Consider the following 13266-nt stretch of genomic DNA (forward strand, 5'->3'; position numbering starts at 1 on the left):
AAAAACCTGGAACACTTCGTGAATTTGCAGATCGTCACTGCACAGGGCCAGGCTAATCTTCTCTAGATCGTTCCAGTTTTAGTGTATGCGTTGCCAAAGCGAGTACTAAATTTCTGACATTCTTTAAAAAACCAGATCTGCCATGCTGGGCCCTTAAGACCAGGTGGAAGCAGTTGTCTGCAGCCCAGCTCTACCACCCCTCTAAGACAGGGCATGCCCTCACCAGTGTGCCCCATTCCCATCCCCATCCCCATGGCTCCCTCTGGTTACATCCTACCCACTTGATTCACTTCTACGTCTCCAGCCCCTGCAGGCATTGAGTGTTTGACTCCTGATCTACACTATGTGCCAGAAAGTCTACTTCTTTTTTTTTTTTTTTTTCAACGTTTATTTATTTTTGGGACAGAGAGAGACAGAGCATGAACGGGGGAGGGGCAGAGAGAGAGGGAGACACAGAATCGGAAACAGGCTCCAGGCTCTGAGCCATCAGCCCAGAGCCCGACGCGGGGCTCGAACTCACGGACCGCGAGATCGTGACCTGGCTGAAGTCGGACGCTTAACCGACTGCGCCACCCAGGCGCCCCCAGAAAGTCTACTTCTAATACAGCAAAAATACCCAGAGTCTTCACTGGACCGACCCCACCCATTTCTGCCATTTTATTGCATCTCCCTCCCGGCCCCCTCCCTCCAGGCACTGATGTTCATGCACTGGTCGCTGGTTGTCCCCTCCTGCCAGGTTTCATGTCGTCCCACCCCCCAAGGAATGCCAGCCTGACCCCAGAAGGCCAGCCCGTGGGCATGGCTTCCCTCACGATGGTTCCAGGAAGCCCTCCCCAACTCCCAGAATGCCTCTGTTGCGCACACAGAATCACACTGCCACTTAGTTGAATTTCTTCGTTGTACAGATTAAGAAATGGAAACGTGACTTTTAAGAAATTGCACGCAACTAAAACTGTGTAAAACTGTGACTGGAACTCAGGCAACAGGGACGTGGGAATTTCTCACCAGACGGCGTTCTATTCGTGAGGATCTGGCCTCGGTGCCCCTCACGTCTCTACTGCAGGGCAAAGCACCGCATGCATAATGAGTGCTTTCAGACTGACTGCCTGATTGACTACTCACTCAGTGCTCCTGGCAAAGCCGTTCTCACTCTGTTGAACAAATATCTTTATGCATCGCAGTCTCTAGAGCTGAGATCAGGGGAAACTCACTACAATCTTCAAATCGTTGAGCAATGCCTTGAAACCACTGGACGTGATATAAGGATCTAGGAAGAATGTCCCCTGTTGGCATGCGGAAAGGAGGAAGGGGGTAGAAAGCAGGAACTCCAAGGCGCTGTGCTAGGGATTTTAGTTTTGTTTTCTACTGCCTGCAGCCAAATGTTGCTCAGTGCCTGGTTTATAAATAAAGTTTTATTGGAATACTATCATACTCACTGCTGTATGGATTGTGAATGGCTGCGTTCATGCAACAATGGCAGGGTTGAGTAGTTGCAGCAGAAACCGTGTGGTCTGCCGATCCTAAAATATTTACTGTCTGCCTCTTTACAGAAAAAGTTTTCTGAACCTTGATGTAAACCATTCAGCAGCCTTCGGGGGTGGATGTTACCGTCCTCATATAACCGAAGAGGAACCCGTGCCTGCCCCAAAGTGTGGTGGGATAGAATTCACTTCTTTGATTCCAAAACCCATCATCACTTGACCAGTCACCCACGGGATAAAGTCCAAATTTCCTAGCAGGGATCAAACCCACTTATTTGGCCTCTCCCTCCCGTGCGCCCCTCAGGCCAGCAACTTTGAACTCCTTGCTGGTTTCCAAACATGCCGTGCAACTTTATGTGTCTGTATCTTTGTAAACGATGCTTCCTTTTCACCAAATCCCCAACCTCTTTTTTTTATAAGTGAAATCCCTTCAGGATGCATCGAGAATCTTACCTCCTCGGTGGAAACTGCTCTTTGTCAGATGGTTAATGAGAACAAGAGCCAACCGGATTAGTATTTTCTTTGAGCCCTGGACGAGGCTGGCCGCTCTGCCGTATGTTCTATTTAATCTTTTTCTAACAACCCTATGAGGCAAGCCCTGATAGTCTCATTTTCAAGGGGCGCACACAGGTTGAGAGAGGTTAAGTAACTTGGCCAAAGTCCCAGAGCTAGTAAGGTTTGGACCCAGGATTTGGCCCGGGTCTGTCTGATGTTGGAGTTCAGCTGTTATCACCATGCTATACGCAGTATCCGTTTTCGGCTCTCATGGTTTCTCCCGAGGACCTGGCTTTATAGCATTTGCTCAGCCTTGTGTGACAGTGTCTCTCTCCTGGAGGCTGGGGGGTCCTGGGGGACAGTGAGCACATCCATTACAGCTCTGGAAGCTGGCACATGGCGGTGACTCAGTAACTGTTTGTTGGGAGGATGATGGCGCCTTGTCTTTACCGTGCCAACCCTGAACCTCATCTTACTGTTCTGTTCATATTATTTCAACAGCATTTAGCCATTCGGGGAGACCAGCTCTCCCCCAGTCCCTTTCTGTTGGTGTCCCCATCCCTCTGCTTCTGTGTGGGCCGTGTGCAGTTGACAACCCAGGCCCATTCTGGCTCCGCGCTCAGACTTCGCTTTGGTCACCAGGTATGCATTTATCAGCCTTTGAAAAAAGTTCTTGTTTCATCCATAGTTAAGTAAAAGTTCACAACTGTGAATAAGAGATTGGCTAAAAGTAGCAGAGGCAAGATGACTCCTTTCCCCCCCCCACAGTCTGCCTGCCTCCAGAAACATCCCCCCAGTTCTGAGCAGTCAGTGATGTGAGTCCACGCACCCTTACGGGCTTACTCGGACTCCAGAAAGGGAAGCGTGTTGAACTATCATTACTCACTGATAAATAATAACAGCGGCAGGAGCAACAACAACATCCCGACCGTAGGCAGTCGGCACATTTCGTGTTGCATTTTCCGCGATGGGAGCCGGGGTGTAGGCGGAGCGCCGTCCCCGCCCTCTCCTGGCTACCGGCCCACTGCAGCATGCAGTGGTCAGGGATCTCAGTGGAGGGGCCCCAGCCAGCCTTGGGTTGGGAGGCGCAGGGAAGGCCTCCCTGCCGCCTCCCCCCTCCCCCCCCCCCCGGGAGAGGCAGGATGGAAGGTGGCAGCGGGAGATTTGCAGCATTAGCCGGAGCTTGGTGCAGACAGCTGTCGCTATGTCTGGGACAAGTGACAGTGGGGAGCATTCACATGCAGGTCCCCTGGTGCCCAGCCTGCTCCCTGAAGGCTCTGAATTCAGAGGAGTGGTGGAGTGGGGGTTACCTCCGAGGCACAGCCACCGACGCCCAGGCCCCTACTGAGGGGATCTGAAGACCACCGAGGGGTGGGACGGTGCACACCAGCCCTCCCCGGCCCCCGTTTCCACCCCCCTCACATCCAAACGACTGGCCGAGTCGGGGAAGATCGTTCTGTCCTGGGACTGAACGAATGAACCGTGTAAAGAATCCACTGGCTTCTGTTGCCTTGCATTTTGAGGGAGGTTCCAAACAACGGTTACCTAAGGGATGTATCTGAGCAGCCCTGTGGTAGGGGATGGAATTATCTACCAGCTTGACAAGTGGTCAGGATTTCTGGAAGAGAACCAGCTGTTCTGAAGGAGCCATCTCAGTTGGGCTTTGCCTGCCGGAGGCTCGCCCAGGATGCCTGGAGGAACTGGAAGGTCCCAGGTAGCATCAGGGTTTGGCCGCAGGTCCAGGGAGGGCCGCACGATGGCCAGCATTGCTGCCGTCAGCAGCAGCCCTGAGACAACCCTGGGAGGAGGCAGGGAGCTGGTCATCTTGTTTCCTCACCTCGGTTCGCTGCTGCTTTGCCATGAGACCGACCGGAGGCAAGGGGCGTTCAGCCTGGGCTGTGCAACCTGTGGCCCGACTCCCTCACAGGATGTCGGAGGACACACGGCTTCACGCACGTGGCCATGTTTTGAATGGTTCATAAGAGCCCCGGACGTGTGCTATAGATCCATTCTCTCGTGTTCCAGGACCATGGGAAGGGATGCAGTGACCGGGGTCTGGGCTGGGTCCCGGCCGATGCATAATCCTGTCTCTGGCATCTCTCCACGGGTTTCCCACCCTCCCTGCTTTTGAGGGGCGGGGCGGGGCGGGGGTGCTGGGTGTTTCTTGTCCAGCATTCCTGATCCCGGTGATAGCAGGGGTCGTGAATTATGGACGCAGCAGCAAATGTTTTTAATCTCCCGTGAAACAAAAGCAGTGTGTTTTCTGCACCAGGGGCCGAGGGTGAGGGAACAAGCAAACAGCTGCTCCGATATGGCGACCTCGGGCTGACGTCAATGAGAGTCAGTCCAGGCCAAGGGCTCTGCTCAGGAAGCTTAAAAGTGATACCGAAAACAAATTTGCATTTTTTCCTTTCACGGGAACTCAGCTATTCTCAGTTCCACTGAGATGTTTTCACCAGCCTTTGCCACTAACTCGTCTGCTGAACAAACAGGGCCTGCGGGGTCACTGGAATGCAGCTTTGCTTTTTGCTTTCTCCTTCCCCTTTAAAGTGTATTCAGCGGGATGAATGTTCCCTGGCCCTGGATGAAAACGCTGGCAGGCGCTGACTTCTCTGCTCCTCTTAGGAAATAGTCTGTCCTAAGGTCGCTTGAAATGGAAAACAGTCTCGATTTGGAATTTGAATGTCCAGGCCAAGATATTAGTCAAAACTGTAAACTTTGACATCTCATTCTCTCTGTTCCAGCTTTGCTTGTTGAGGGCTGGAAGGCTGCGTGGGAAAGGGGGCTTCGCTGCTAGACTCGTGCCCCCCTCTCCTTCTGTCCCCCCCTGTGCCCACCCAAGGTGGGAGCTGGGTGGGGGAAGGAGTGGACAAGAGAAGGCAGCTCTTGAGTGGTGGAGTGGTGGGGGGGGGGGGGGGAGGGGGGCTCTGAGCTGACTTTTCTCCCGTTGAGGCTGTTCTAAGGGCCCGGCCTTCTCAGCCAGGTGGAGGTCTCCCTCTTCTGGGTGGTCACTTGTGACTTTCTCCTCCATCCCTGGGGTTTACTGCCAGCTCCTTGCTGCTGGGGTCTCTGGCCCTCCAGACAGTCCTGTTGGTCAGGCCCCGCGTGGCTCCCTCCCCGAGTTCCCCCCCCCCCAATCTGGCTCTCACCTGCTTCGCACAGCGTCTGTCCTGACAATGTCTGGAATGGAGGGTGACCCCAACCCAAGGGCTCGCTCCTGGTCCCTCCACCCAACCGGGAGCCACCTGCATGTTGGTTCCCTGTGGTTGCTGAAATGAGTCACCACAAACTTGATGGCTTAAAAGAAAAGCAATGGACTCTCTCCCAGTCCTGAGGACACACGTCTGCAGTCAGTTTTACAGGGGATGAAATCCACTGTCAGGAAGGCCGAGCTCCCCCTGGAGGCTCGCAGCCACGACGTGCTCTTTGCCTCTTCCCGCTTGGTGGGGGCTGCTGGCATTCCTCGGCCCACGGGCCCCATGGGTCGTTTCTGCCTCGCTGCTCACATTGCCTTCTCTCCGCGTGTGCTTAAAGCTCCCTGGGCCTCCTTCTTTTAAAGATACATGTACTTGAATTCATGGCTCATCTGGATGCTCTCGGGTCACTTCTCCATCTCAGGGGCCTTCATCTAATCATACCTGCAAAGACTCTTTGTCCAAATAAGATCACATCTCTGGGTTCCAGGGACAAGGCCTGACATCTGTGGGGCCTTTATTTGGCCCCCTGCATTCTGACCTTCTTCCTCTGGATTTCCGGGCTGGGAAAGGGCTCCAGCCTTTTCTGCCCTCAGCTGGAGGCAGTCACGTGGTAAGCTCTCTCTGTAGCTTCCTGGAAACCCCCCACATATTTGGGGTGAGTGGGTAGGCCCCCTCCTGACCTTCAAGGAGCACAGCTTTCTTCAAAGATACTTCTGTCAGAAGCTCTTTTCTTAAAAGTCCTGTCCCTCAACAAGCTGATTTTTTTTATGCTTTTTGGCAGTGGGAGGATTCAAGACTCTGGATCTTGACCGTCTCCTGTGAACACCTCTTCTTGCTTTGGAATTTCACCACGGAAGCAGCGTGGTACCCGGAGTGTCACTTTTCAACATTCCGTTACCCTTGCAATGGAATTAATAGCGGTTGATGCTGCCCCAGGGCTGTGCCCTTCAAGGTCGTTCATGCACACTGTGGCCTGCGTAGGTTTCCCGTGGAAAGGCCCAGGGGGCCAGAATCTGGCCCACACGTGGCACCCTGGCCTCAGAGGCCTCCATCTGTGGAGAGCATGGGGCTCCCTCTGTGAGTTCACATCATGGTGCGCCGTGCTGCCTGTGATTCTCATCTGCACCCTTCCCCCAAGTGCTGACCGTGTCCCAGCCCTTATCCAGTCAAAGGTCTGCCAGTGAGAGGCTCGGAGTAGCAGATGCCTGCAGCGTGACAGTGGAGCTCTAGTGACAAATGATGCAGACTCACTTCAGTCTTTGGGTTTCCAACTTGCAGCTGGTGTGCTGATCTAGAAATTTCCTATTCTGTCGGTTAGCAGATTGTATTTGATAAGGGTTCACTGTGTGACCTAAGCCAAGATGGACAAGCTGGTCTGGGAGGAAAATATACTCCTCAGCTCTCAGAATGTGGGTCCAGCTTTTAGGGGGAAAGATGGAACAGATTTGTTTGGAAGGTTCTGGAATGTTCAGGTAATAAATCCTTTTATCTTCTTCTTCCACCTTAGCAGGGAAGACAAGTGGCCTGTCTTGTGGCTGCTAGACTAGGGGATGAAAAATCAGACCTGGGCTAAATTCCTAGAGACTCGGGTATGCTGGTTAGCACGAAACCCATTTGTTCACAGAGTTACCTGTGAAAACTGCCGTTTATAGAAGAAGAAACTGACAAATATCAGTGAAGCTATTGTTCAAAATGTTCAATTTTTATTGTTCAGAATGTTCAATTTTTATTGTTCAATCACGAAGGCCGAGATTGCTCAGAGATCTGTCAGCGTGCCTTGATTTTTTTTTTTAATATTTTATTTTATTTTGTAAAAGTAATCTCTACACCCAACATGGGGCTCGAACCCACAGCACTGGGGATCAAGAGTCACATGCTCTATAGACTGAGCCAGCTAGGCACCCTGTGGTTTTTTTCTTTACTGAAACATCCCATGCCCTTTTCTCCTTTTACCACCACAACCGCCCTCATCAACGACTTGATAGAAAATTCGAGTCTTCTCATGATCTTTCCCAACTCACCTGATTCCTGATTCTCAGAGGCCAAAATGTTGTTGGCTGAGGTGGGTCAGGGGGTCTGTTCTGAGTGGGTACATCTCTTTTCTCTGTATAATTTTGGGGGAAACTGGGGGAGATTTGGGAACAGACTCGCGGCCAGGTTTCCTCTGGCGTGATGAGCCTGAAATATGTTACCTGGTGCCTTTGTTTGCCAGGACAGCCATGGAACACCACAGATGGGGCAGCTCAAGCCACAGAAATTAATTTTCTCGTGATTCTGGAGGTCAGGGTGGCGGCAGACTCGGCTCCTCCTGGGCCTGTCTCCTCGCCTTGCAGATGGCCGTCTTCTCTATGTGTCTTCCCGTGGTCGTGCCCCTGTGCGTCTGTGTCCTAATCTCTTCTCATCAGGACCCCACTCATATTGGATTAGGGTCCACCCACAAGGCCTTGTTTTACCTCACTCACCTCTTTAAAGATTCTGTCTCCTGGGGTGCCTGGGTGGCTCTGACTCTTGATTTAGGCTCGGGTCATGATCGCACGCTTCGTGGGTTCGAGCCCTGCGTCGGGCTCTATGCCGACAGCTTGGAGTCTGCTTGGGATTCTCTCCCTCTCTCTCTGCCCCTCCCCTGCTCCGGCTCTCTCTCTCTCAAAAATAAACATTAAAAAAATAAAGACTCTCTCCAGGTATTGTCACATTCTGAGGTCCTGGGAATTGGGACTGAACACATGAATTTGGGGGGACACGATTCAGCTCATAACTCTTGGGAACCCTTGATCTAAGCTCAGCCATTCTGGACCGGACTGGGATGGAACTCCATGGGAAGAAGTGGGCGGAGCCATACTTCCCTACTCACAGCCCCATTCCTACTCACGCGCAATTCCACTGGCTTCTTTTCTTCCCCCTGATTGTCCTGCTCAAGCCTCCGAGCTGTTTCCCACACCAGCCCTGCGTCAGGGACAGGACTGTCCACGGCTCTGAGTGAGCATCCTTCTTTGCTCCTTGTAGACACACCTTTTCCTTCATAGGAAGAGGGAATCTCTCCAATTCTCCAATTCCCGCCAATGGTCGCAGTCGAGTTAAAAATGAATACAAAGTCTGACCTGGGGGGAGAAGGAGCCACCATAGGACTTTGGGCAGACTAGTGAGAAGACAAGTTTGGGCATTATTCTTAGCACCATTGTTCGATATGCCACCTTCTTCCCTTTGCTCCCCACCCCTCATGCTTGTGGTCTCAGGTCCCAGCAGGTAGTGCAGCGGAAAGAGCACAGGCTCCGGGGCAGCAGGCCTGGTTGGACTCACGTCTCTGCCATTTGTTAGTTGTGTGTCCTTGGCCAGGTTACTGAATCTTCTTGGGACTCGATTTCATTATAAATAAATGGGGATAGAAATATTTGCCTTGCAGTGTTGTTGCCTTGCAGTGTTGCAGTGGGCAGAATTACTTGAAATCATGCATGTAAAGTCCCCAGTACCTTCTGTTAGGGGCTCAACTGTGCCCCCCAAATGCCTATGCTGAGGCTCTAACCCCCAGTTCCTCAGAATGTGGCTATTTTGAAGACAGAATCTTTAAAGAAGTAATGAAGTTAAAACAAGGTCATTAGAGTGGGCCCTAATCCATCATGGCTGGTGTCCTTATAAGAAGAGGCAATCACGGGGCTCCTGGGTGGCTCAGTCGGTTAAGCATCTGACTTCGGCTCAGGTCATGATCTCACAGTTTGTGAGTCCGGGCCCCGCGTCGGGCTCTGTGCTGACAGCTCAGAGCCCGGAGCCTGCTTCGGATTCTGTGTCTCCCTCTCTCTCTGCTCCTCCCCCAGTCACACCCTGTTTCTCTCTCTCTCTCTCAAAAATAAATAATCATTAAAAAAAATAAGAGGTGATCAGAGAGGGAAGAGAGAAGACACACAGAGAGAAGACCATGTGAGGTCACGGGTGGTGGTGGTGGAGGGGAAGATGGTTATCTACAAGCCAAGGAGAGAGGGGCTTCAGAAGGAGCCGACCCTGCTAACGTCTTGATCTCAGACCTCCAGCCTCCGGAGCTGTGAGAAAACAAATTTCTGTGGTTTCAGCCTCCTGATCTTCGGTGCTTTCATACTTTGCCCCGGTTAGCTAAGATACCAGGTTTCAAGCTGATCACATTGGAGAAAACCCGGCTGTGAAGCTGTCCCCAGCTCTTCCTCAGTTTCCCGCCAGGGTTATCAGAATAAGAGGGATGTAGTTACTCAGAGCAGATCCCCATCCAAGCCAACAGCATTATGGCCCCTGAGAATCAGAAGTAAGGTGAGTCGTGACCCCTTGGTCTCAGACCTCCAGCCTCCAGAGCTGTGAGAAAGTACATTTCTGTTGTCTCAGTCCCCCAGTGTGTGCTACTTTGTTATTGCTGCCCTAACAAACGAATACACCCGGTATATGGACGATTTTCTTCCTTTGCTTCTGCCCTCTTGCCCCTCACCACCCCTGATTTTAGAGCAGTCTTGGACTGGCCCTGCACAATTTGCAAACTTAAGACAGGATACGCATGCAAAAGGCTAAACGTAGAAAGGGACTCAGAGAAAAGGGAAAACAAAAGACTAGAAAAACATCTGGCACCTAAAACAAAAAGTACCTTAAAAATCACCTAAGAGTTGGCACCTTAAAAAAAGGTGAAAGCTGACTCTTGGCTCACGGTCGCTTCTCTTGGGTTTTTCAGAGGTTCCCTGCTGAGCCCCTCTCCCCACAGTTGTTGTGACCTGGGGAATGATCTGGAGCCTTTGCGGTCACTTGGAACCCCTGCTCAGTCTCTGTGCCCCAACTCGGGGAAAATCGACAGCTTTGCAGTTTTGTCGTCCAGTCCAAGAACACGGGATCTCTCTTCGTTTGCTGGTTCTTTAAGATCTTTCAAGAAAGGCTTATCATTTTCTTCTATAAAGGAATGTACATCTTTCGTGATTTTGTACTTCTGAGAATTTTGTTTTTCTGTGCTTTCACTAGTTTTAAAACCTACAGTTTGTTTTTGTTGCTGGTGTACTAAAAGGCGACTGGTTTTTTAAAAAAATGTTTATTTATCTTGAGAGAAAGAGAGAGAGAGTGTGTGTAAACACACAGTGAGCTGGGGAGGGGCAGAGAGAGAGGGAGAGAGAGAGTCCCAAGCAGGCTCTGTGCTGTCAGTGAAGAGCCTGACACGGGACTCAGTCCCACAAACCTCGAGATCATGATCTGAGCCAAAACCGAGTCAGAAAACTTAATTTGTTTTCCAAAGTTAAATCAAACTTGTATTTTTAATTGAAATCCATCTTGGATTCTGTGTTAGCATTTTCACACATTGTTAGATTTTTTTTTTAAGTTTATTTACTTATTTTTTGAGAGACAAAGATAGCGCAAGTTGGGGAGGGGCAGAGAGAGAGGGAGAGAGAAAGAATCCCAAGCAGGCTCTGTGCTCCCAATGCGGGATTCAAACCCACGAAACCCTGATATCATGACCTGAGCCAACACCAAGAGCTGGATGCTTAACTGACTGAGCCACCCAGGCACCCCCATACATTGTTAGGTTTAATTTTACACTTTTTGGGGGGTGGTGCCTAAGTGGCTCAGTCGGTTGAGCATCCACCTTTGGCTTAGATCATGATCTCATGGTTCGTGATTTCGAGCCCTCAGTCAGGCTCTGTGCTGACAGCTCAGAGCCTGGAGCCTGCTTCAGATTCTGTCTCCCTCTCTCTCTGTCCCTCCCCTGTTCATGCTCTGTCTCTTTCTCAAAAGTTAATTTACTTTGAGAGGGAGAGAAAGAGAGAGAGAGAGGGAGAGAGAGAGAGAGAGAGAGGGAGAGAGAATCCCAAGCAGGCTCCACACCTCCACACTGCAGCGTGGAGTCCTATTTTGGGGCTTGACCTCATGAACCTCGAGATCATGACCTGAGCCAAAGTCTAAGGCTAGACACTTAACCAACTGAGCCATCCAGGTGCCCCTAATTTGCCAATTTTTTAAAAAGGATTTTAAATGTATATTCACGATCAATCTGGGGCTGTGATTTGGAGATTTCCCATTTGCCCTTCCAGATGTGGTCTCCCCTTGCCCCACCTGGTATGACAGTTATGAATTTCTTCAGTGAATTACCTGGTTCAGAGTTGGGCTGGGCCAGTGGGAACCCTGGCAGGAGACTGGAGGGAGGGAGGAGAGTGAGGTCACCCCAGGCTGGTTGTATCCTTTAATGGAAGGTCACTGGTCTTCCCAAAGTGCCTGATCTAGGGCGCCTGGGTGGCGCAGTCGGTTAAGCGTCCGACTTCAGCCAGGTCACGATCTCGCAGCCCGTGAGTTCGAGCCCCGCGTCAGGCTCTGGGCTGATGGCTCGGAGCCTGGAGCCTGTTTCCGATTCTGTGTCTCCCTCTCTCTCTGCCCCTCCCCCGTTCATGCTCTGTCTCTCTCTGTCCCAAAAAAAAAAAAAAAAAAAAAGTGCCTGTTCTATCTTTTTGGGTTCTGGTAGCTTCTCCCTTCCCTAGTTCCTATCCCAGGTGTAAGATCCTTTGTTATTCCCCTTCATCCACAAGTTGTAAACAAATCCTCCCCAAATTATCTTATTTCCTGCAGGGACTTTGACTGATGCAGCCCATAACTCTCTTTTCTCGTAATATTCTTGCTGAGTTTTACAATCAAGGGTATAATAGCTTCATAAAAGGAAGTGGGAATGTTTCTTCTTTATGTTCTGGAATAGTATTGGTTGTTTGGTAGCACAAGTTAAAGCTTTGGTAGAACTTGCTGGTAAAACCGCCTGGACCTAGTGTTTTTATTGTGAGAAGAATTTTGGCTGCTGAATTCAGTTTCATTTGTGGTTGTTAGACTGTTAGTGCTTCCCTTCTCTTCCCTTCCCTCCCCTTCCCTTCTTCTCTTCTCTTTTCTTTCTTTCCTCTTTTTTCTTTAGTTTTGGTAAATGTAGAATGCATTCATTTACAAAGTTGCCGGCATTTATTTTTTTTACATTATCTTCTTACTAACCTTTTTTCTCTATGTTATGCTTAAGTCCCTTAAAAATTAATACGCTTTATTCTTTAGGGCAGCAAAATTGAGCAGAGCATTCCTGTACACGTGCTGTCCCCACACATGCACAGCCTCTGCCATTATCAGCGTTCCCTACCACGGTGGTACATTGGTTACAATTGGTGAACCTACACTGATACAATGTTCACCCCAAGTCTGTAGTTTACATCAGGGTTCACTCTTGGTGCTGTACGTTCTATGGGTTTTGACAAATGTGTAATGACATGTATCCACCATTATAGTACCACAGAGAGCATTTTCACTGCCCTAAAAATCCTCTGAGCTCTGCCTGTCCATCCTTCTGCCTCCAAATACTGGTAACGTAATTACTCTTCATTCTTTTTTTTTTTTTTTTTTTTTTAATTTTTTTTTTTTTTCAACGTTTTTATTTATTTTTGGGACAGAGAGACAGAGCATGAACGGGGGAGGGGCAGAGAGAGAGGGAGACACAGAATCGGAAACAGGCTCCAGGCTCTGAGCCATCAGCCCAGAGCCCGACGCGGGGCTCGAACTCACGGACCGCAAGATCGTGACCTGGCTGAAGTCGGACGCTTAACCGACTGCGCCACCCAGGCGCCCCAATAATTACTCTTCATTCTTAATAATTTTTATTTGTAGTCTTCTTTTTTCTTTATTAAACTTGTCCTAAGTTTGGCAATTTTTACTAGTCTTTATAAGACCCAACTATCAGCTTTTATTTTAAAAAAAAAATTTTTTTTTTCAACGTTTATTTATTTTTGGGACAGAGAGAGACAGAGCATGAACGGGGGAGGGGCAGAGAGAGAGGGAGACACAGAATCGGAAACAGGCTCTAGGCTCTGAGCCATCAGCCCAGAGCCCGACGCGGGGCTCGAACTCACGGACCGCGAGATCGTGACCTGGCTGAAGTCGGACGCTTAACCGACTGCGCCACCCAGGCGCCCCTCAACTATCAGCTTTTAAAATGTCATTGATGGGGCGCCTGGGTGGCTCAGTCGGTTGAGCGACCGACTTCGGCTCAGGTCACGATTTCGCGGTCCGTGGGTTCGAGCCCCCGCGTCAGGCTCTGGGCTGACCGCTCAGAGCCTGGAGCCTGTTTCGGATTCTGTGTCTCC

At 50.4% G+C, this 13266-nt stretch overlaps 1 non-coding gene across 1 annotated transcript; it reads right to left on the reverse strand.

Moving 5' to 3' along the window:
• On the reverse strand, positions 1–102 carry LOC123577588. The gene has a single exon (XR_006701945.1). It is a non-coding gene; the product is annotated as a U6 spliceosomal RNA (small nuclear RNA).
• Between the last annotated feature and the right edge of the window lie 13164 nt (positions 103–13266).

Source organism: Leopardus geoffroyi, chromosome D2, assembly GCF_018350155.1.
Source record: "Leopardus geoffroyi isolate Oge1 chromosome D2, O.geoffroyi_Oge1_pat1.0, whole genome shotgun sequence".
Taxonomy (NCBI): domain Eukaryota; kingdom Metazoa; phylum Chordata; class Mammalia; order Carnivora; family Felidae; genus Leopardus; species Leopardus geoffroyi.